Below are 25,172 nucleotides of genomic sequence, written 5' to 3'. Positions count from 1 at the left end.
AGGAGGTGGAGAAGGAGGAGGAGGAGGGGAGGAGGAGGAGAAGGTGGCGGAGGAGAAGGAGAGGAAGTTTTTTTCCTGTATCTGCAAACGTAAGAATCGTTAAATAAACTTGTAAAAAGGCAGATTTCTTCAACTTTCATAAATCTTGCTACTAAAATGAATAAGTGTTCTGTATGTAATCAGGTGTTCTCTAGGCTTGACAACATGCGAAGACATGAACTTTATATGCATAGCAGTAACGACACAGTTAAAAGTAATTCTCTATTACAAGAAGTAACTGAAGGGAAAACTTCAGAAAAGATGACATTTCAGCACCCTTTTCCATGGTTGTTTCCGGACCCAATGGTAGTGGAAAAACAGAATGGACCAGAACACTGCTGTTATCTAACCTAGTACGTCACCCGCCTGAACGCATCATATGGTGTTTCGGACAATGGCAACCTCTGTATGACGAACTTCAGCGTAGAATACCTTGGATAGAATTTGAACACGGTATTCCCGACTACTTGAATAATCCCGAGTACATCAACGCCAGCAAAAGGAACCTAATTGTTTTTGACGATTTGATGACAGAAGCCAAATGCGACCAGAGAATTGCCGATCTTTTTACTAAAGGCAGCCATCACAGAAACGTATCTATCATCTATCTCACCCAGAATTTATTTCCTCAAGGAAAAGCTTGCAGGGACATCGCTTTAAATACCCAGTACCTGATATTGTTCAATAATCCTATCGACAGACAACAAGTGGCGACATTGGCCAAAAGAATATATCCCACATCCAGTGCCATTTTTATGAAACGGTTCGAACAAGCTACGTCGAAACGTTACAGTTATTTGGTAATAGATCTTAAATCCAGTACACCTGAACATAATCGTTTACGTAATGACATTTTTGAGGCCAACAATCCAGAACTTAGAAAACGGATGGATATACCTCCGGAGAATCAGTTACACGGTGAAGGTAATTCGTCTGACACGACGATAAATGACGATGATGATGATGATGATGAAGATGCAAATGATGATGAAGATGCAGATGATGATACTGATAAAGAGCATATAGAGGGTGGTGATATAGGTGTAAAGAGACAAGCTTTCTTTATGGGACCTCCTGGTAAGCGTATAAAAGAAGAGCTCAAAGAAGAACGCAAACGTCATGACATATGGGATAGAAGATTTCAAAAGCCTTTCCGACAGTCTTGTAAAGAACAATTTAAAGACGGGCTAAACAGTTACATAGATCAAGAGTACTCTTTTGATGAGGCTTAAGCTCGCACTGCTAATGATGCGTTGCCACATTTGAGAAAGAAGATGAGACAAAATTATGCCCAGTTTCTGATTGCCTTTTACGCATTACAAGAAGACCCCACTCAGCAACAAATTCTCCAGTCAGCGAAGAAAATTAGACATCAGCACGACATGACCATTGAAGAATCTATCCGACAAGCCGTTAAACTTAGAAAAGACCTGTTTGAGGCGTTATGGCCCAATCACGACATCAAGGATTGTAATGGTGAGAATAATAAAGATGATGACAATGAAGATCACATATCAGATGAAGAATAAAAATACCGTAAGAATGATCTTTGCTCCTTTACTTTCAAAACACAACATGGGTTCCATAGAGGTGTACGATCATAAACAACAAAAATTGGGTGCCGTATATAGATGACCCAGATAAATGGTATCAGCATTTTAAAGATTTGAGAGACGGTTACGTGACACCCGATCGTAGAGGCCGTTACATTATAGGTAGCGTTAAGTCGCGTAGAAGGCTCGTGACACTAGAAACGAAGCTCAAAGAAACGGAGAAAAAGCTTAAAGAAACGGAAGAGAATCTTCAAAATGCACAACGCCCGGTGGTTAATATGGTTAGCCCCGTGGCACAAGCGGTTGAAATGGCAAAGTCGGAAGTAAAACGATTACGAGATTCCAATATTAAAACGTCGGCGCCTAAGAAGCGTAAAACGGATATTGACTGGACTCGGTTCACTTTCTAAAATGGATAATTACCAGCTAGAAAATATATTGAAAAGATACCCAGTGTGTGCGGCTGATGAAATTTGTAAACAAAACGGAGATTTGTAATTTCAAACACAGATACGAGTAACGGACCGGGAAAACATTGGGTAGCCTTCTATTTTCCTAGACACGGACCTTACGAATATTTCGACTCGGTTGGAAATAGTCTAGAAAGCTATGGCGTGGGATTTGAGAAGATACTTAACAAGAAACATCTCAGAAATTACGGCCAACTACAACAACTTTGTGTGCGGCCTCTACTGCGAATACTATGTCATAAAACGATATCAGGGAAATACTTTGAAAGACATCGTCAAAGAATTTGATCCGTATCAGAAGAAGCACAATGATCGTTCAGTAGTGTCTAAAATGAAGAAACTAATTAGAAAAAAAGAAGTGACAAAACAAGTATATCACTAGTTTTAAAATAATGTTCTGTATGAAATAAAAATATAAATTACCATGTGTTTTGTTTTCATTTATTCCCATAAGAATAGCCTTATGCTACTGCTATTGCCCCGGAATACAAGACAACTAGTCCCCGCCGCTCTCTGTTTAGTCCAATCATGTTGCAGTTAGACTTATGAAAATGTGCAAGTACTATCTTATCAGTGACCAATCAGAACGCTTCTTTTACTCCATTTATTACGATTAACCGTAGCGATTCATTCATTGCCGATTAAGATAGCGAGGAGTAAAGGCTGGGGTAAGCTTATTTTAGTTATTTTAATGATTTTTACGCATGATTGATTTCACTTGCGGTTTGTTAGTTCCAGCTTGTAGCATTTGTCAAGACCTTTCGTTTGATATGCAACATGCCCATGTTATGTCCAGAAATAAGCGGAGAATTGTCATTTAACGCATGAGTGATTTTGACTTCCAGTATGAACTTTACTATCAACAGCGTCTGAAAGTACTCTTAAATACCTTTAATTTGATACCAAGATGGATACAATCGACCCATAAATAAGGACGCCACACTCATTTGAATATTTTCAAATAATTTAGTGCAATAACGCTTTATCTTACATCGGTGGTTAAAATACACTAAGTCTATATCTGTAATATCTCAGTAACTCATAATGATAGACCCATAAACCTATACTTTTTCTGAATCTACTCGTCGAGATCTTTTTAACGGTATATAAATTGAAGGGTTTTGTAAACTTTGAAAATTTGGGTTTAAAAATCGCTGTTACGTAATAACTCTGTAAGCGTTGAAAATCGAATCGACAATGGGGGTGTAAATTAAAGGTATTGAACTGTTCTTTCAATTGGTAGTCAACAATTAAAAATCATATCGTATTCGGTTGCTCTAGTAACCAAAATATATATTTTTTACCCACGAGTGACTTAACATCCGGTTTGATCGCGTAAGTAAAATGTACTCGTCGAGACATTCAATTTGATACCAAACAAGACTATGTTTCGTTCATGAACGAAAAAGTTATGCGCATTTTTCCGCATGATTGATTTTGTCTGCCATATTCAAACTCTCCTATCTCAGAAACGGTAAGAGATAGATCCATATAATAATACATTTTCTGTATCTACTCGCAGAGATCTTTCAAACAGTATATACATTTCAGGGTTTTATGGTCTTTGAAAAATTTGTTTAAAAATCGCTAAAGGGCCATAACTCGAGAACGGCTAAAAATCGAATCGAGAACCTAGGGTTTATTTAGAAGCATTTGGTTAGGTCTATCAAATGAAAAAAATATCTTGAAAATCGATATCGTAAAGTGTTGCACAAAAGACGAAAAACGCTTTTTCTGTTGTATTTTTGTTCGGTTTTAGTTACCATTAATAATAGTTGGTTTTTATAATTTTGCACATTCGTGATGATCAGTTTTCAAAACATGTTGGCATTTCTTTTCCAAAATATGTTTAAAATTATGCCCCAGTGGTAAACTGACACTTCAATAGCTTATTGCTTACCCGCTTTTACTTTAGACGGATAAACTTTGACAGTTAAATGGAGCATTGTTCGCATATCCGTCCCTAAATAAACATACGCCAGACCAAGTGGCTACTTTAAAAGGATTAACTTTAACATTTCAATAGGCCATTGTTAGTGTTTCCGTCCCTAAATAAACACACGCCATACATTGTGGCGACTTTACACTCGTGATCAGAGCATGTAGAAATAATACACTGATGATTTGTGTCATTTGGTTTCGGACCGCCGAGGAGTAAACAAGTAGTATTTTTATTCAATGTATATTATTTATTTTGACCATATTAAAAAACATAAGCTATTTGTATTTTTTTTTAATTCTAGTTTATTTGCTTTTATTAATTAAAATGTTAAGCAGGTATTTATTTACAGACATTTCTTTTATAAATGAGGATATTTATCTCTCCGTCTTGGGCCGAGGACCTGACCTTCAATGTCCGCGATTCAAGCCCTAAGATCGGGTATACGAGTCAGCTCCGTATACTTCCGGGAGATATTATTCATTCACGTTTCTATTTATAACGTGATGATGTCATTCCAAAAATAGAACGATAATGTTATTCTAAATATAGAATCAAATATGTCGCCGCGCGTCTGTTATTCAACACGGCCGCCGCGCATGTGTAGTAAGGTCATTTCTTCTATGTAAATGTGTTACTATTAATAGAAAACAAAATGGCCGCCGCGCATGCGCAGTCTTGGGGGTAAAGAGACCCCTATACTACTTATGTATAAAGGTTGTGTCATTATTTTAAAGATACACAACTTTTAAAAAAACAAACATTTTTTTCTTGTTAAGTTGACACGTACGACATTTTGGACGAGGAAATCAGCTCCGTACATAGAAGAGACGGAGCCTGACAAACAAGGTAAAGATAAGGAGAATGGTTTCACAAATCTTGCAGCAACAGGTGATAATAACATGCACGTGTTCTCCGTGGAGGAAAAACATCACTACAGGGACCCGAAACTTGATGAACCAGAAGAAGATAAAGGTTTGACACCTATATTATATCTAAATTTCTAGAGGCAGAAAAATTAAAATTAGAACTTGAATTTCAGTTTAAATCCTGTATCAATCCAGTATCAATCATTAACTAGCACTTTTCGAGTTTCTCACTTCTGAAAATCTCTCTTTTATTTTATTTGAGGAGCAAGCTTTTTATTAAACAGAAACAGTCAGTCTTTCAATGTATATAACGATTTACTATGGCATTTCTTATCCTTTTAATAGCATTATTAATATTTTAATTCTTGCTTTGCAGAGATGCATTGCGCGGGAAAGGCGCTGAATTATGTGTGTGGAATCACAAACGAGGTCGACGAAGAAAAGGAACGGCAACTGCGGTTACACATGGAGAAAGTTGCGTGCCTTAAACAAAACAAATACGCCAAAATAGGCCTAAATATTGGTTTAGTGACAATTTTATCACTCGGTGTTTTCTTGTATATATTTTGGTCCTTTTGGAAATATGAACCCTGAGCATTGCTGGTGTGTTCAAGTTGCATTTGACACAAAATATCAAAACTCATGTAATCAGAACTAGCCTAGTGGAGTTATTGAGAACTATTTACATTCTATATTTGAAATATGCAAAATTGTAGAATTGTAATGTATCTCTTCAAAACAGTTTCGTCAACAAAAATTATCAGGATTAACTAGTACAATATGTCTAAATATGTATTAATATTGATATTAAATAATTGATATAAAATGACTGCAGATAACAAGTGTGACAATAAGACCTAATTTAAACTACAATATCAGTATTTTGACACCTTTGGAGTCTCCATATATACATGATTGCGTTTTTTTCTCAAAAAATAACTTTACGTGCCGCTCATGTGAAGTGGTTGTGGTCTTCATCCATTGGTAAAATGTTGCAAAAATCCAACTACAAAGTCAATCTTATATACATGATTGTTTTTTCCTTTCTCAAAAAAATCAAATTACGTGTCGCTCACGTTAAGTGGTTATGGTCTTCATCCATTGGTGGAAAGTTACAAAATTCGAACTACAGAGTCAATCTTAATAAGATAAATCAAAAGACGAATTCAGTTATTTCCTAACGTTTGACAGAACTAATTTTCAAGACCAGATATTGCAGAGGCTGGCTGCATCATTAGCTTTCATGTTATTAACCTCTCAGGTCATGTTATTTCATGGGAATGTTATTTTTTACATACATATCAAATGTACACATATATGTAGTTCTATTAAAGATAAGCTTGATAATTACGTGTGATTTTTTTTCTTGTTATATTCTTTCCAAAATCATGCATGAATTTGTACCACAATTAAGTTCATGTAAAATGAAAATGTAGTAATAAAACCAATAAAATTTAAGACAAGACTTCACTTCTCTGACCCAGCTGTTGATTCATATATATATACAAATTTTTTTTTTAGTGCATTACCTGGCCCAAGATTTGAAGATCAGGATCAAAATTAACAACAAGTGTTGGTGTGACAGCGTGCTCAACTATTCCAAGAGTTTGGTAGTAAAACAAGAGCCCTAGATAATGTAGAATTTTCTAATTGTCCAGATTTGTTCTTAGTGAATAAAAGAATCTTGACATCATCCTAGATTCTGTAAATCACTACATGTTGGCAAATAGTCGTTCATAAACGTGTGGTTTATAGGAATATTGTCAATTTCATTTCTATATGCACTATAGGTAAGTTTAAACATCAGTTAGGACTAGATTGTAATAGAAATTCAAAGCTTACTTGAACAACATAATTGCACCCTCATAACAGAGACATTTTTTTCCAGGAAATTCAATCAAAGATTTTTTCTATGTGATTCAATCGAAGAATTATTCCATGGAATTCAAAGAAATTTTTTATGGGATTTAAATCAAAGAACTATTCTAAGGAATCCAGTCAAACAGTCATGAAACAGTGGTGAGATTCAGAGCAAGATGTTTTAAAGGAGATTTCTTTATTCATCACAAATGTTATTTGCATATTGACATACATAACATTATGTGTCATAACATAATATGTAACACATATATATGCATTTATGATTCTAAACTTTCAAACTGTTAAGTAATATATATGTTATTGAAATAAAAAATATATTCAATAACATTTATTAAATAAAATAACCAAACATGTACATATAAATAACTCTGAACAATACAAAACATTATCACAGTATATATGGACGTTTGAAATAAAAAAAAGAAAATAAAATACTTTTATCTAAATGTTAATGTGAATGCTTAAAAAGTTTATTAGATAAAAGACAACATTTTTTCAATAAGTTTCATACTTATTATCCTAGAATTATTATCTACCATTTAACAGAAAGTAACCTTTATAAGATATACGCTTTTCCATTCAAATTTCACACATTTCAACAATGTTAGGCTTTATATTATATGTGTTAATGTTGACTAAACTAGAATTATTTATAAGCCAAGTTATAGCTATAGGCTTTTACATTTAGCACATTTTATAATAACTTTGTTTAACATATATATGTTTAAAATAAGTAATACTATTATATGTTTTAATGTTGACCTTAAATTCAACATAGAACAAATTATGACAAAATTCTGCACTGTTTTATTATATCTAATAACAAATTTTTTGTTATCACATTAACAATCACGTTTAACGGTATCAGCAGATAACTATTTACATTTTCCAGTTCATACACTCTCTTTTTTTCCAAATCTTCATTATAAAAAACTTTCAAAATTTTCAAAGAATTATGACAACAGAGAATTTATTCAAAGATTTTTCTATGGAATTCAATCAAACATTTTTTTTTACGGAATCCAGTCAAAATATTTTTCCAAGGAATCCAATTTAAGAATTTTTCCATGGAATCCAATAAAATAATTTTCCCAAAGAATCCTGTAAAAGAATTTTTTAAGGAATCCAATCAAAGAATTTTTCCAAGGAATCTTATTAAAGTTTTTTTCAAGGAATCTAACAAAATATTGTTTCCAAGGAATCTAAATAAAGAATTGTTCCAAGGAATCCAATTAAAGAATGTTTGAAAGGAATCCAATTAAAGAAATTTTCCAACGAATTCATTTAATTTTTTTTTCCTAGAAATCCAGTCAAAGATTTTTTTCCAAAATCATTCAATTAAGTTATTGTGACTATATTAAAGTTAAAAGTGACATTATGTAAATCTGTATTTGTGTTTAAGCCTCAGTAACATCTGGGGTCTGTGGTGGAGGTTTATAGAAAGGATCTTTAGGTAACATGATATCTGTTATCTTCTGAAGTAATTCATGGCTGGATCGTACCTTGTTCTTCTGTAAAAGAAAATTAAATTAATTCAACAATTACTTTACTAAAACTTAAAACTGTAATCCGTAATCAAATAAAATTTGTTTGTTAGATTGGGTTTCACGTCTAACCGACACAATATATTAGGTCATTTGGTGATATTCCAGCTTTACTGGTGGAGGAAGACCCAGGTGCCCTTCTGTGCATTACTTCAGGCAGAAACGGGCACCTGAGTACAACCAGCCACGTTCCGTAAGCTACCAGGATAGCTTCCTAACATGACAGAATCAAAAGTCCCTGTGGGGATTCGAACCCACAGCGGTGAGGGGCAAGTTGTTCGAAGTGAACGACCTTAACAACTTGGCCAGCTACGCCCCAGAAAATAAAATGAATCAATAACAATACAAGCCAATGTTAACTTACCCCGACTAATAATCTCATAAGCCCAGTTCCACTACTTTTGTTTTCCATACACAATGTTGTTTGATACTGCATGGCCTTCAGTAGAGCCTCAAGGCCTGTCTCACCTATCTCATTTCCTGTAATATTTTATATATTCAATATTATATATACACAATGTTGTCTGATACTGCATGGCCTTCAGTAGGGCCTCAAGGCCTGTCTCACCTATCTCATTTCCTGTAATATTTTACATATTCAATATTATATATACACAATGTTGTCTGATACTGCATGGCCTTCAGTAGGGCCTCAAGGCCTGTCTCACCTATCTCATTTCCTGTAATATTTTACATATTCAATATTATATATACACAATGTTGTCTGATACTGCATGGCCTTCAGTAGGGCCTCAAGGCCTGTCTCACCTATCTCATTCCCTGTAATATTTTACATATTCAATATTATATATACACAATGTTGTCTGATACTGCATGGCCTTCAGTAGAGCCTCAAGGCCTGTCTCACCTATCTCATTTCCTGTAATATTTTACATATTCAATATTATATATACACAATGTTGTCTGATACTGCATGGCCTTCAGTAGAGCCTCAAGGCCTGTCTCACCTATCTCATTCCCTGTAATATTTTACATATTCAATATTATATATACACAATGTTGTCTGATACTGTATGGCCTTCAGTAGAGCCTCAAGGCCTGTCTCACCTATCTCATTCCCTGTAATATTTTACATATTCAATATTATATATACACAATGTTGTCTGATACTGCATGGCCTTCAGTAGGGCCTCAAGGCCTGTCTCACCTATCTCATTTCCTGTAATATTTTACATATTCAATATTAAATATACACAATATTGTCTGATACTGCATGGCCTTCAGTAGGGCCTCAAGGCCTGTCGCACCTATCTCATTCCCTATAAGTTTTAAAATCTTCAATTTTATATATAGAATATTCAACAAGTTCAAAAATTTAGTAATGAAGCTACATGAATATATAAAGAGTGTAGGTTAATACTTAATTTATTGAACAAGTTGAATAAAATTATATAATACCAGCCTCTAAGCGAGCATAATATTTCATTCAACGGGTTTAATAAATTTAGTTAAGAAGTTATACATGAATTTATTATTCTATCTATAACATATCAAAAGTAGAAAAGTTTACAGTTAAAATGATTTTTTTTCATTGTTTGATTAAAGGTATTCCATAAATTTCTAAATCACAAAATAATATAGCTCATTTAAGAGATATAAGCTTATTCTAACTCTTTTCTTTTGTGTGTGTAACTCTTGAAATAAACATGTATAATGTTTCTTTCAATAAGGCTAATAATTACTAATTCATACACTTTGTTTTTAAATTTTATGTATTTATTTTATGATGTTGCCATGCTGACTTATTGCATATCAATCAATCAATCAATCAATCAATCAATCAATTATTGTGTTTAATGACATAAAAATCCTCGTCTTGTCAAAAACCAAATTTTTAGTATAAATGGCAATGAAAGGCACATTTGTGGAATCAGAAAACAAGAATTGAGTGATTTGATGTAAGAAATTTTCTTGAGTCAACCACAATGTTTATTAAAACCCAAGATATTCATTATCAGTAATTCAACTCAGACCTATAAATTAATTTTTTTTCCCAAAAACTCCAAATAAAGACTATTTACTGGAAATCCAGTCAAAGAATATTTTTCAAATCAATCAAATAAAGAGCTGTAACTATATTAAAGTTAAAAGTGACATTATGTAAATCTGTATTTGTATTTAAGCCTCAGTAACATCCGGGGTCTGTGGTGGTGGTTTATAGAAAGGATCTTTAGGTAACATGATATCTGTTATCTTCTGTAGTAACTCATGGCTGGATCGTACCTTGTTCTTCTGCAAAAAAAAAATAAATAAATAAATTAACAACTAGTTTGCTAAAACTTAAAACTGTAATCCGCAATCAAATAAAATTTGTTTGTTTGTTAGATTGGGTTGAACGTCACACCGGCACAGTATAGGTCATATGGCAACGTTCCAGCTTTACTGGTGGAGGAAGACCTCAGGTGCCCTTCCGTGCATTATTTCAGGCAGAAACGGGCACCTGAGTACAACCACCCACGTTCCGTAAGCTACCAGGATAGCTTCCTAACATGACAGAATCAAAAGTCCCTGTCGGGATTCGAACCCACAGCGGTGAATGGCAAGTGGTTCGAAGTGAACGACCTTAACAACTCGGCCAGGGACGCCCCAGAAAATAAAATGAATCAATAAATATACAAGCCCATGTTAACTTACCCCGACTAATAATCTCATAAGCCCAGTTCCGCTACTTTTGTTTTCCATACACAATGTTGTCTGATACTGCATGGCCTTCAGTAGAGCCTCAAGGCCCGTCTCGCCTATCTCATTCCCTGTAATATTTTACATATAATATCATATATACATGTATAGAACATTCAACATTCAATGAATTTAGAAATGAAGCTACACAAATTTATAAAGAGTGTTGGTTTAATGCCAGCCTCTTAGCAAGCATAATATTTCATTCAACGGGTTTAATAAATTTAGTAATGAAGTTATACACGAATATAATATTCTATTTATAACATATCAAAAGTAGTTTTTTTCATTGTTTGATTAAATGTATTCCATGTTTTACTAAATCACAAAATAACATAGCTCATTTAAGACCACAATGGAGATATAAGCTTATTCTAACTCTTCTATTTTGTGTGTGTAATTCTTCAAATAAACATGTATGATTTTTCTTTCAATATGGCTAATAATTACTAATTCATACACTTTGTTTTAAATTTTATGTATTTATTTAATGATGTTGTCATGCTGACTCATTGCATATCAATCAATCAATCAATCAATTATTGATGTGTTGTGTTTAATGACATTAAAATCCTCGTCTTGTCAAAAAGCAAATTTTTAGCATTAATGGCAGAGAAAGGCACATTTGTGGAATCAGAAAACAAGAATTGAGTGATTTGATGTAAAAAATGTTCTTGAGACATCCATGATGTTTATTAAAACCCAAGATATTCATGATCAGTAATTCAATTCAGACCTATAAATGTGAAGTTATTGTCCAACAACATTGACCTGGCACTCTTGCATTTGACCCCATAGTCGGTAAATTCCGTAAACGTTGCTATCTATTGTAAATCGATATGAATGTATATAACCAGTTGTTAAATGATATTTATTACAAATCCCTCTTAGCACAGTCGTAAAGTGCTTTCACTTCAAGAATATAGACGCACACTCGTAGGTTCGAATCCTGGTTCAGCCACTTTTATATCTTTTTCTTATTTTAAAATTGCTATTTCTCTCTTAACTCGTGCAAAACGTTTTGAGTTTTGGTTGTGTATGACTTTTGATTTGTATTATGGACGTGCTGTCCTTTTTATTAATTAAAGATAATGTAATGAAATAAAAATAAAATTGTATATAAACACTACTTAAAAGGTACCCTAAAAACAAGATGTAGTAAAACGATTTCAAATTAATTCTTGCAAGTTAATTTCAAAATGAAATTAAAAAAATGTATGTCCTCATAACATGGTGTTGGTCAGGTATCGAACCAGGGAACTTCAGATCACTATACCAATACACCACAACTCATTGACGTGTGAAGTTAATAAAGATATCGATATATTCGTTAGATACCACTGTTTATCACCTGACCTTTACGGAAATTAATGAAGTGCCAGGTCAATATTGTTGGACAATACTATGCATTTATATGATTGAAATAAACATTAAAGTTGAATACATACGTGAGAGATTAAGGTTAATAAGAACCCTGTTTCTAGCCACCCACAGTTGACCATCTATATAATCAGCACCTTCAAACAGGGGGTTTATAAAGTCAGGACTGTCAGCTGACTGAAATATAAACAGTTATAATAACAATAATGTTCTGTTAAAATAAAAGTTCATGTTTAACTTTTATTGTTCCACTGCTTTACAGCAGGACATTGCTCTATGTTTCTCATCGTTTGTATGAATTTTTAAAGTGAATTTGTCCATAATTGAATGTCTGTAATACAATAAATTATAATGTTGATAGTATTTAGTCCTATACTGGACAACAAACCACAAAAGGTTTAAACATGGAAATTGTTGGTAGGTGCCAGATATATGACTCGATATTACATAAACATATAATTATATTTATATAAAGCAGGAAGTATTGTTCTAAAACAAAATATTGTAATTTATTATAGATCTATAAATGATCATATTACATCACTTAAAACTCTTATCAACATATTCTATTCTAGAAATATTTTATAATAATAATTATCCAAATGATAGTTACATTTCTATAGATTTTATCAATATTTGAAACACTTGTGGAAAATGTGCCAATTGTAGACCAATCAACTTTTAAAAAAAATGTTCTTACACATAAAAATTTAGCCAAATATACAAATATAAACTGCTTGTATTTTATTGTTATCCCAACCAAGACAATATAACAAAACTGTTCATGAGACAGTGGGCTCAATTGTTCTGAGCGATCAATAGTAAGAAAAGAGGCATAACTCTGTAAAAAGGTATCTCAGGAGTTATGGAACCTGTACCCATCAAGATAGACTATCTATGTAAGATAAACAAAGATAACAAGAGTGCAAGTTTCAACCCATTCCCTTCTATAATTTTGAAGATATCTTTTACACACAAAAACTTAACTGAACTGTGATGGCGAAGCCTACAACGACACCAACACTAAGGTTAGTATAACTGCTTTCGTTATTTTTCCAATAGCTGAGCTAAAACTTGATGCATACACCCAACACATTAAATGTGTTTTATTTTCACAATAAATCTGCATTGAAAACAATGACATCATCACCTTCTAATTTCATAAGAAGTTAACCAGTTATTGCACTAAGTTGATGACATAGTCATAATTGACAATCAACTCACCTCTGTTTCTTGTGTAGGTTTTCCACCTTTTTCTTTACCTTTTGCTTTATTGCCTTTACCTTTAGCATCTGCGGCCAGGGAAGCTAGAACGTGACAAAATAATGAGATATTAAAATATGTTTCCATAGTAACAACAATTTGACCTGTGTATAATACTGTATATAATTTAAAGAAAAGTTTTTTTCCTCATTTTCTTAACATCAAAACTTTAATATTATAATTATTAAAATAGTCTATACATGTACATGTATATTTAATACTTATATTCACTACTGACTACTACCATTAAAAAAAATGAAAATAATTAAGATAATATCTAAAATATTTATTTAAAATAAATGCTTATGAAATAAAAGTCTTTTATTTAAACAATAACAAGAAATTTATTTTTCAATTAATTATTACTGTTTAATTGTGAAGATTGTAAAATATCTTTAATTGGATGAAAGAGCTATTGGTAATTGACAGGAAAAAGGCTATAATTGACTTTATATCATTCATATAGATAATATATACATGCATATTCATAAATAACATCTCTCTTTGGTACATGTGGTAATATCGCTTACTAAATAAAAAAAATTATAATTGCTGATTAACAAGAAATTATTTAATTTTTTGGAGTTTGTTTATGCATTGATAAAAGACAAATATGTCCTGGAATATTTTGATAATAAAAGATAAGATAAATTTTGTATAAAGATCAGTTTTACATATAAATTGTAAAAGTTGTAAAGTTATGGGGTTTTTTTTATAAGAAATATTTCAAAATAATAAATATTTATTGTACATTGTACATTCTATAAATCATATTATAAAGTGCTTATATTGAATATCTTAATTTTACAAATAAATAATGTGTAAATACACTTTATATTTTTTACTTTCAGTCACCTTTTGATTTAAAACGAATAACTGCAAAAAGATGTACAATAAAAAGTTAATTAATTAGAAAACAATTGAACCAAAATATTTCATGAACCATTGCTGACTTCTTTAATTTGACTAAAAATTAATTAATGATATCCAATTTAAACTGTCAATGATAAACAGAGATAAATTATAAATGCAAATTTGAACAATTTTAACACTTCCCTCCCTTCATTTCTGTAATGGACACATCCTGCTTTGTATTTGGAACTGTCCATTATGATACTTAAGGGGAAGTCTAGTATTAAAATACTAAAGTCAATATCTGAACCCACAGTAAACATCAGGTTTATACTACATTTAATACTGCAGACATTTTCACAAAAAATCTTACGACAATTTTTTGTCGTAAGAGAAATCTTACGATCAATCTCCTTTTCACAAAAAATCTTAAGAAAATCTTAAGTGCAAAATCTGTCGTAACTTTTCGATAGGTCTTCTCCGTTCGTAAGTGTAATTTTTTCTCTCTTAAGGGTAAAATATCATGTATCTCTTACCTAAACTGAATAAAAACAAACAAAAAGTTGAAGGACAACTAAATATTAAGCAAACAGTATGCTATAAATAACACAAATTGAGGTATAATTACTTTTCAACATATACATTTGTGATATCATGACTTGATGACGTCACGATGGAGAGGGTTATGAATAGTTTAAAATAATGTGAACTATACTGTAGACTATAGTATTATTGAAAACTTATAATTTGTGCAATTGGTGAGTTCGATTTCATTGCCAGCATGTACTAGTGGTACCTTTTTATTTATTAATAACATAGTAGACCTTCTTTCTGAATCTTTTAGATATATATAATTATCTTCAATCAAGATATAAATTATATCAGTTTGAATCATTTTTTTGTTCTTATTGAAATTTGATTGTGTTCAATAGATATTTCAAGCTCTTGATTTTAAAACCGGAATCAAATATAGAGCATGCACATCACTATCAAATGAACGTTGCTAGGGATGTTTTGTCGTAAGATTTATCGTAAGTGAATTTTTTATCTTAAGATAAAATTTTTAACTTACGAGTGTCTTTTGTGAAAATGACTTAAGATTTAACTTACGATTATCGTAAGTGAAAAACTTAAGATAAATCGTAAGATTTTTTGTGAAAATGTCTGCTGGTATACAGTTCAAATAGCCTGGATTACCGTGGATGACTTCTAACTTAACTGTCATGCAGCAAAATGCAGAAGATTCTCAGGCCAGATATCACAAGCCAAATTGTTTTCTCTCCCAGTTATAAATGTCACAGTGGCTTAAGTGGTCAAGAAAAATCTTAAGCTGCCCCTTTTGTATACTTAGTATATAATAACAGGCATGAGCAAGGTAGAAACACAAACATTGTGTAGCTAGGTAGTCTTTCCTATGTTAGGTATAGTTAAATCTTGATTGATGCTTACTGTCCAAATATATAATTTATCAAATTTTAATAGCCAATTAGTGCATTAAGCAAGAAAACATAGTGTTTTTTGTACGCATAAGTATTTAATTGAGAATAGAGAATAGGAATCTGCTTAGTAAAATACAGAGAAAATACACCAAACATCTAAATAATATATACCCCTATAATTGCTACTCAAGATAATTTTATAATTTAACCCTTCAACAATAAATAAATAGGTTAACACAGAAATGTAACACAAATGTACAACACAGGTTTAACAAAAATAATACAAATTCTATCGAAAATGGCAAAATTCATAAGGCAATAAATGAATAGACACTTAAAGGGTCTAAAAAAAAGTTACTTACAGGAAATGGAGAAAATATAGATAACATTTACAAGTAAAGTTTGCTGGGGTTTGAAAGCGGTATGAAAATGCAGGTAAAATCAAGCTTTACAGAAAGTGACAAATATGTGTTCCTGGGAAATCTAGTTTCTAAATTTATTTACTATAAATATCTTAAAATAAATATAAAAACTTATTCATACCGGGCATTTTGATTTTGGTTTTCTATAATCTTTTATTACAATCATGTAAGATTTTTTTTTTCAAAATAGCCTGAAGGTATAGAGTGAAACGTTTCTAAGCTGCCCCCCTTAACAAAAAAAATAAATAGATAAAAAAAAAATTCTTGACCTAATTGCACAAAAAAGATATCAAATATAAAGAAATGAAACAATAATAATTATAAATTAATAGAAAAAAAAAACACCAGTAGAAAAGAAAATTCAGAAGCAACAATCGACAACAAAAAGAAAATATGTAAATTAAGAGAGAAATTTGTCATTTTCTTTTAATGTTCATTTGTTGAAGTTTGAAGAAGGTAATATAGTAGAGAGATAGGGATAATAAAATGTTTGTATAGTATAATTATCTGTCATACCCCTTCTACTAGAACTGCCATTTTGCATATCTGCTTGATGAGGTACAAATATATATACATGTATATGTACATAATAAAACATTGATGTTATAAATAGACATTTTATATAAACAGTCATCTTAAAAATTAAATTTTAATTGTTATTCTTAACAAGGAAAACCTATTTTTATGCCCTATTAAACAGTAACCAGATGGCATATTGTTCATGATGCCTGCATTATTGGGAACACAACCATGTTTCTTTGTATGACACTATTGAACTGACCTCAAGTCTGCGAGGTGTGTCCGACCTCAAGATTTCCATTGATCAGTGTGCAATCTAGACCTGTTTCTGCTTTTCACTTGTCAAGGGAGGTAAATATTGTAAAAGTCAGGTACTAAGATTATGGAGTTTGAGCTAAGAAAAATTTCTTTGTAACCTTGGACCCTAACCAGGAAGCGTGATGGCTTAAAAGTTTCATTTGCATATTTTTTCATTTTAAATTAAATGCTTTAAAATTAATCACTCATGTCTTACAGGCCTTTTTGATTATATCACAATTATAAACTCTTAACTGTGCAACATCATACAACATAATGCACTCAAAATTAATATTTAAGATTTTAAAACATTTGTGTACTTACATTATTTTGATGAATTGAGTATTTTTAAGACATAATTTAGGATCAGGCATACATTATATCATTGTCTTCGATTTCCTAGAACATACCTTATTAACTCGCCTATAAGATGGACCACTTATAAGACGGGTCCTGATTTTGACTCAAAAAAGGCACTTTTTGCTAACCCCTCTTATAAGACGGGTTGAAATTTTTTTAAAAGGAAAATACTACTGCACCTCAGTTTTTTAATTGAAATTTGTTAAAAATTATTAAAAAATCTATTGACTGATTGGTTGAATGAATAACCTTTTTTTAAAAAAAACATTTGTTACCTTACAAGACACCTTACAAGACAATCTTAAAGTCTCATTCAAATTTCAAATTCTAAATATAATATAATTTATTATTTCAAAAGCTTGGCAAAATAGCAATATATACTTTTGACTATTAGAAAATTACCCATGACTGGTATTTATTATTACATAATAAAATGATCCCCTTAAAAAATTCTTTGAGTATAAAGGTCTCAAAAGCAAAAAAAAGTAAAGAAAGTCTGGGATAATATCATTTTTGATATATAAGATAAGCAAATTGTGCACTTATATATGCTGATAAGTGTGAAAATCTATAATTCAGGAGCAATAATAAGAATGTTCCTATCAAAAGCAAGCAAGTCATACTATAAGAGTGCCAAGGGTTTTTTTTTTTTTTTTTTTATACTTGTTACATTTTTTTTTCTAAAATCAGATTTAGCCCTTTTATGATGCTGCACTCTCATTTAGACATTTATCATAGCAGAGTAAAAAAGTTTTTTTGGTATTTTTTTTTTTTTAATTTGTTCATTAAAATGTGTGCCATAATTTAATGTTTGTGCCATAATTATTTTATGTTGTTAGACACTAATTTTGATATCCAAATGTTATAATAAAACAGTCTGAGTCAACATGACAGAAATGATTGGAGACTACACGGATGAGCAGACTTGGCCTGTTATGCTACACTGGTAACATATACAGGGACCATATTACTAACACTGATAGCCCTCATAGTGCACATTCTCAACTATGTTAAATGATCTACTTAGTGAAAATGCATTTAAAATTGTATCATTATTTTCCTCCTTTTTATGTGGTAGGATTTTAAGGTCAAATGGGGACTTAAATCCCAGCTAAAAACAAAATTATTACTGAAGGACGATCTCATGGCCCTCTCTGCATTATTTCTGGCACAAGTGGGTAATTTGAAATCTTGTGTGGAAAAAGAAAATGATAATTATCAGTTTATATTTTAACACTCTCAAGAAATGGAATATAATTATCTAAGTATGTCAAACATAGAAGTGTTATTTACTATCTACTTTGTGACAAAAATCTCTAACATACAAAATGTGTGCTTAATATAATTCATGAAAATAATCAAATATAAAAAAAGTTGGATATTTGTTCTAGGGAGAAAAAAGTACAAAAAAAATATATGTTGAACTAGAACATGCCTATTCAAACATTACAAAGAAGCTTCATATTCTAGAATGATCATTTCATGATTGCCAGAAATTCTTGCTTTTAAAGCTGAAGCAAAAATATGCCGAACTAACTTTAGAGCAATTAAGTAAAAGATTTGATAAAGATATTTGTTCAAACAAGCAAGCTTCATTCTACAATTTTTATTAGAAGCATTAAAATTAATTTCAAACATTATTATTTTTGTCATAATTCATGGAACGTCTTTTTCTTTTCTATGAAAATTATCTAAAAATAATTAATAAAAAATTTAAACAAATAATAAGAAATAATGTTAATAACGTAATCAACCTACGGGAAGGTCATAAGAAACCCCCTGAACTGCGACCACCCACGTTTGCACCTGCATCTAGAGTTGTAAAGGGAGATAACACACAAGTGATTATACAAAAGCACAACACACATTAGGATAACATTAGGAACTGTCTCCCTTTATTGCAGCTTATTTAGTGCAAAATTGAAACTTTTTTTCATCAAAAATTGTACTGTGTTTATTCAAAAAACTAAATTAACAGTTAAGAAAGGTTAAGAATTGTTTGTTTGTTTAAATCTAGTATGATGAATATTAAGGAAGGATAAGGTAGGGTATGCAAATGAAAAGATGAAAACAAAATAACGCTTAAAAATTAAATTACATAATTTTTTTTATAAAATTCTGAAATATATTTATCAACAGGTTATATCATAATATGCAGTAATGAACAAGATTTCTTATCTCAGCTTCTCATTTAAATTTGTTGTACCATAAAGATATTTACAAGTATAATCAATATGAAAGTGATGCTCATGCAAACTTTAAAACTTCATTATTTACTTTCTTTCACTGAAGAAATATTCAAATAAAACTAATCATATTTATTGAAGGCCTAAGATGCATTTTATTCCTGTACAATATTAAATTCACTATTGTATCTCCAGAATTTCAGAAATAAATTAACTATGTAATAAATGTTTATGCTAATAATAATAGAAGAGTTAAATTAGTCACCGCTGATAGTCACAGTAATAAATATATATTACAATAAAATAATGTTCTTATGACTTAACAGCATTATAAGTCACCATTTACTGCATAAGGTTATACACTGACTTTCCAGAAATGGAGGAGTGACCTCAGTTAGGTGACCCTTTGTACATTATTCTAGTCATTTCTTATCACTTTTCGTGATAAGAACCCTCTACTTTTCGAGATTTGGTTATAAAACGACCATTTGGTTATAATACAGCCACCATCTTCGTATGTCACAGAAGAAAAAAAACATTCTGGAGGAAAGATTGTGATTGTGTAATACCATTTTATAAACATCTTAATTCATTCTTAGTTTTGTTATTAATAACACTAAGACACAAGAACACAAAGTAAATGTTGCAGGCACTGGTTCTTAGTGCTGGGTCGTGTGTGGGTTGCGTTCATTGAACGCCGCCTTTCCTTGTTGATCTTGTTTATCATATTATTTGATTGAGCCTGTTCATGAAGGGTACTGTCAAGTGCAAACTACCGTCAACGCCCCCCTAGCACCGGCATAAGCAGAATTCAACATTTAAACTATTTATTGATAATTGCCCGAAGATAATATAAATATGAGTGCATGTAAAATGTATATGTATATATAATCAAATCATAAGTTTACTTTGTCCCACGGTGCATGTCCAGGCGATGAGTGGGGCGAAACATCGCGACTTTTGAAGCTTATTGTTGAAGTGCACTTATTGAAAATGGGACAAATTCCTTACACAGACATACATTTAACATTCTAATGTTCCGTGGTATACTGCTTTTCACTCGACATACCACCTTTTATCTGTATAATGAACGTTAATTAAAGCAGAGAATGACCTGTGAATTTGGAAAAAAAATGGTATCGTTTTAGTGAATTTCGCAAAGAGTGTACCGATATGGCTATGCACCGTGAAAGTCAAACGTTATAATTTTTTTTATGAATGAGTTAAACACCAATTTTATATTTACGCATTTGTTATTTCTATTATGTTTTTAATAGTTCTATAAATAGATGGTTTTTTATGACAGACCAGACCCAAGCGTAGCATTAGAAATTGTGAGTTAATTGATTAATAGAATTTAAGGCAGAATTAACTTTGACCAAGGATCAAGAAGTATGGACGATTTCTATTGCTGATATGAATTTGTTTGTTCATGTATAATTGTATGAAGACAGTGTTGTCTTTTCTTGTATTCTTTAGAAACATCATGTATTGAAAGCTGTTTTCTGAATTTTTTATTTAAACAGGGCGTTATAACATGAAAAAATTATGCAATCAATTGTGTTAGTAGTAAAGGCTGGGAGCCTAAGACCAGGATTTTTTTTGAGTAAAACTGGAACCTTTAAAGTGCAAGGCGTATATTATTCAAACCAGTTTATAGAACGGGGGCTGTTGCCACTGTGGGCGCCAAGTTTTTTTCATTGGGTAAAGGGAAACAATAATTGGGGTTTAAATATGAAATTTTAAAAGAGACGACTTTTATTTTTCCGCGATAGTCTTATTAACTTGAAAAAAATGCGCGTCGACCCTAACCCTCGTTTAGATATTAAACCCCCCTTTCATGTAGGCCAATAATTTAATTTCACTTGTTTTGTTACCACCCAGATTGATACACATCGAGGCAATAAACCTTTTAAACTGACAGATAAAGAGCGAAACCCATTCATACGGACAAAGGTAAAACTTTATATTTTCACAATTTTACAAAATTGACTATCCTTTACCCAATCTAAACACAATACAGTGTATTGATGTATTTTTTCGCCCACGCGGGAGATTCAACATCGGTTTAAATTATACGGTTTAACAATTTACAACGCTACAGTAGTTAAACGTTATTTATGAGCGTTTAAACAGAGCAGACGACAAGTTGTTATATCAGTGATAATGTTTAAGCAAAACAAGCCGGTTTTTATTTACAAACTTTTTTTCTTTTTTTTTTCATGGTAACAATTTAATTATAACATGTAAATACAATTAATAAAGTAATATTATTTAGATAGTAAATATTTTACACATAAACTCACAAACACACAAAGTATTGTTAATTTAAGGCCGAAGCTTTCATCTTATAGTAAGAACTCAAAAACGTTAAGTCCGGAGCTTTATCCAACTGTTAATTTAGGGGGGAAAATTTTCCTTTTAATTGTTTTTTTCCCCTTTTTGAAATTTTTTAATTTTTTTAAGATAAGGCCCCAAATTTTTACTTCGTTTTTTAAGGGGGGGTATTTTAAACGAACCTTTAAAAAATTCGCCTGAAACGTTTAGGGTATGCCCTATAAATATAGTTTTAATGACTGATACCACAAATTTTCCCAATTTAGATTTAAAAGCGTTTAAATTTTAATCGATTTTTGTGTTTGGGGTTTTTGAGCCATTAGTTGATTTTCGTACTTCTTCTTGATTACTGTCTTTAACATTTTGCGGTCTCATCCAAAGTTCTATGTTTAGGTAGGGTTAAAGTGTCGGCGATGTCCGTAATGTAATAAGAATGTATGTTTCTTTTAGACAAAAGGCTGATTGGGGTTTTTTAATCAAAATCCTTTCCAGATGGGGACCTTTGGTTTCTTTAATGAATGTTTTCCTTCTTCATAAGATCTTGCACTTTCTTAGCTTTAAATTCTTAACCTGAAAATACACAGAAGAATGTGTTGTAGTTGTTAAAACAGTCATATACATGTAGTTGTAATATAACACTTGACAAATCATGCATACCTTTGTCGGTCATTGATTTGGCCGCCGATCGTTTTGAGGGCCCAAAAATTTCTAAAATCTTTGGCTACTCTTCCCCTTTTTTGTATTTGGGGAGCAAACCCAAAAGCAAAAATTTTAAAACAGAATATATTTTTTCCCTTTTTTCAATCGGAAAATTTTAAACCCCATATAAATTTAAAGCACCCATCCAAAAAATCGTCTTCTTTTTTTTACCACTTTGAACAGTTTTTTGGCCCTGCAATTGCAGCTGGGTGTTTTGGGTCGAAGTATATTGACTTTAAATAATCATCCCCTGGAGCCATGTTTACTGCTGAGTGTCCAAGGTAGAAATGAAATGCATATAACTATACGTACCTATAAATTAGTTTTCAGATGTCTTCTCATCGATGTCACTTTCTTCCTCGTCACTTTCTTCATCATCAGTAATTTCAGTCTCAAATAAATTTTCAAACTCTTTATATTTTTCCAAGACTTTTGCCCCGGGCTGAAGTTTTTTATAAACCTTTTTGAAATCAATTATTATCTGACCATAATGTTGCGGCATTTCATTTTTTCTAAGGGAATTAAAATTGTAAAATTAACAGTGTAATTATTTTAAAAAAACATTTTTTTCGTTTTTGCGAAACGTTTTCGTCACTTTCTTCTCCGTCATAAATAAATTTGTTTGTTTTTTGTCAATTTTTCATAATGATTTTTTTGGTAGTTCCTAAAAACAAACCTTTACTTCAAAGACCCTTTTGCCCGCTATTGCTTTTTTTTTCAAATGCTTTTTTCTTCGATTTGCTTTCGGGACAAAACCCACTTTTGACTATCTTTGATCATAAAAAGTTTAAAAAATTTCTTCAATGAAGTGGTATAACGGTTGCCCTCGTTTGTAAACCCCCCCCCATTTTGGATACAGTTGAATTTTAGAGCTGTGATTCTGTAATAACTCTTTCACCATCGTTGTATTCCCACAGGCTGAAAAAAGATGAAATTATTTTAGCACTTTTTTTAAATTAACAAAACCTCAGCATTTTTACCAAGCTTTGCAGAAAAACTTGAACTATTTTTATAAATTTGCACTCCAATTGTTTTAAAATCTATTAAAAATCATCACCAAAATATTCAGAGAAAGACTGTATTTTAGTCATAAAAATACTTCAGAGAAAAAAAAATGTTGAAAATATTTGTAGGTATGTATCCATACTTGTTATTAATTATGTTTAAAAATGTGATAAAATACCAGAAATATGTATATAAATACCTGTGGACCTGAAATCCTCATAGTAAATGGATGGTGAAACACCATGTTTTCTTTTTGCGGTAATGGTGGCGGTGATGGCGGAGGCAAAGTTGTTGTAACATGCGCTTTAGCATGCGCGCATTTTGCTCCATGCGCTCCTAAATGCGCTCCAAAATGCGCTCCATGCGCTCCTTAATGCGCTCACGGCGTTCCTAAATGCGCTCCTAAATGCGCTCCCAAATGCGCTCCCGGCGTTCCTAAATGCGCTCCAAAATGCGCTTCCCGCGCTCCCAAATGCGGTTCCGGCGCTCCTAAAAGCGCTCCTAAATGCGCGCATTGCATCATGTCTTGGTCTAATAGTCCTGGTTGTAACATTTCCGTATGTCGGCTACGTTTATGTCTTAACATGTTGTATCTACTACAAAATTTCTATATTACACACGGAGCACGTAATATTTTCCATGTTGACTCTCTGACAGCTAACACATAAATGACACGATTTTGTAAAATCTGCTACTTTGTAGAATTCAATTTAAGTGACCAATCAAATTCCTTCATTTGGACAGTTCTGCGCATGCGCAAAAAGTTGGTATATAAAAGTGTCAGTAAGCACACTTTCATTTTATTTCCAAGTTGAATCTCTACCAGGCACTAATGTTTATCAGGATATTAATGATATATTAAGGTATGTTTTGTAGTCTCGCCTGGCTTTTTCTTAGTCTCGCTTGGTTTAGTCTGGCTTGTTTTTGATGGAGATTTTTATTTCTTAAATTTTAAGACCATTTTTTTTTCATGGAAACATTTACAAATATAAATTATTATGTAAAATATATATGATCTTGCTCAAATTTTTATTAGTTTTAGCATATAAATCATTTTTATTTGTTTATTATTCACAGGGCCGTTGTATAAGTTCGAGACTAATACATCCTTTTATTTTTAGGTTATTGAGATGGCTTACCAATGTGATGTTTGCGGGGAAAATTTTGTCAAACTAAGTCAATTGCTCCAACACAGAAGAACTCAAAATCACTGGAAAAGATTTCAATGTCCAAGCTGTAAGAAAACGTTTACTAGGAGGCAAAACCTCGACCGTCACAGGAAGAAACATGCTGATGAGAATACCCATCATTGCCCTGAATGTCTACGTGTTTTTACGATGAAAGATGCACTGGACGAACATTTTGTACAGCATGACAACCAGAGTGGTGGAGGTAGAAAGAGGAGCCTCGCCGATGAA

The 25,172-nt window shown here is 31.8% G+C and overlaps 3 long non-coding RNA genes across 3 annotated transcripts; 1 reads left to right on the top strand and 2 right to left on the bottom strand.

The window, feature by feature from the left end:
* Window positions 1–4,663: 4,663 nt before the first annotated feature.
* On the top strand, window positions 4,664–6,335 carry LOC132740884 (uncharacterized). Its single transcript, XR_009627220.1, has 2 exons — window positions 4,664–4,976; window positions 5,247–6,335. It is a non-coding gene; the product is annotated as an uncharacterized LOC132740884 (long non-coding RNA).
* A 4,012-nt stretch (window positions 6,336–10,347) lies between these two features.
* On the bottom strand, window positions 10,348–12,554 carry LOC132740883 (uncharacterized). Its single transcript, XR_009627219.1, has 3 exons — window positions 12,444–12,554; window positions 10,951–11,066; window positions 10,348–10,548 (listed from the first exon to the last, which is right to left on the bottom strand). It is a non-coding gene; the product is annotated as an uncharacterized LOC132740883 (long non-coding RNA).
* Window positions 12,555–13,599: 1,045 nt separating this feature from the next.
* Window positions 13,600–19,341, bottom strand: LOC132740882 (uncharacterized). The gene is made up of 3 exons (XR_009627218.1): window positions 19,304–19,341; window positions 16,868–16,897; window positions 13,600–13,682 (listed from the first exon to the last, which is right to left on the bottom strand). It is a non-coding gene; the product is annotated as an uncharacterized LOC132740882 (long non-coding RNA).
* Window positions 19,342–25,172: the final 5,831 nt, after the last annotated feature.

This window comes from Ruditapes philippinarum, unplaced genomic scaffold (genome assembly GCF_026571515.1).
Source record: "Ruditapes philippinarum isolate M1 unplaced genomic scaffold, ASM2657151v2 ctg19370_1_1_1_1, whole genome shotgun sequence".
Classification (NCBI taxonomy): Eukaryota; Metazoa; Mollusca; class Bivalvia; order Venerida; family Veneridae; genus Ruditapes; species Ruditapes philippinarum.
Note: the sequence above shows the minus strand (reverse complement) of the source record. Positions and strands in the feature narration are given on the sequence as shown.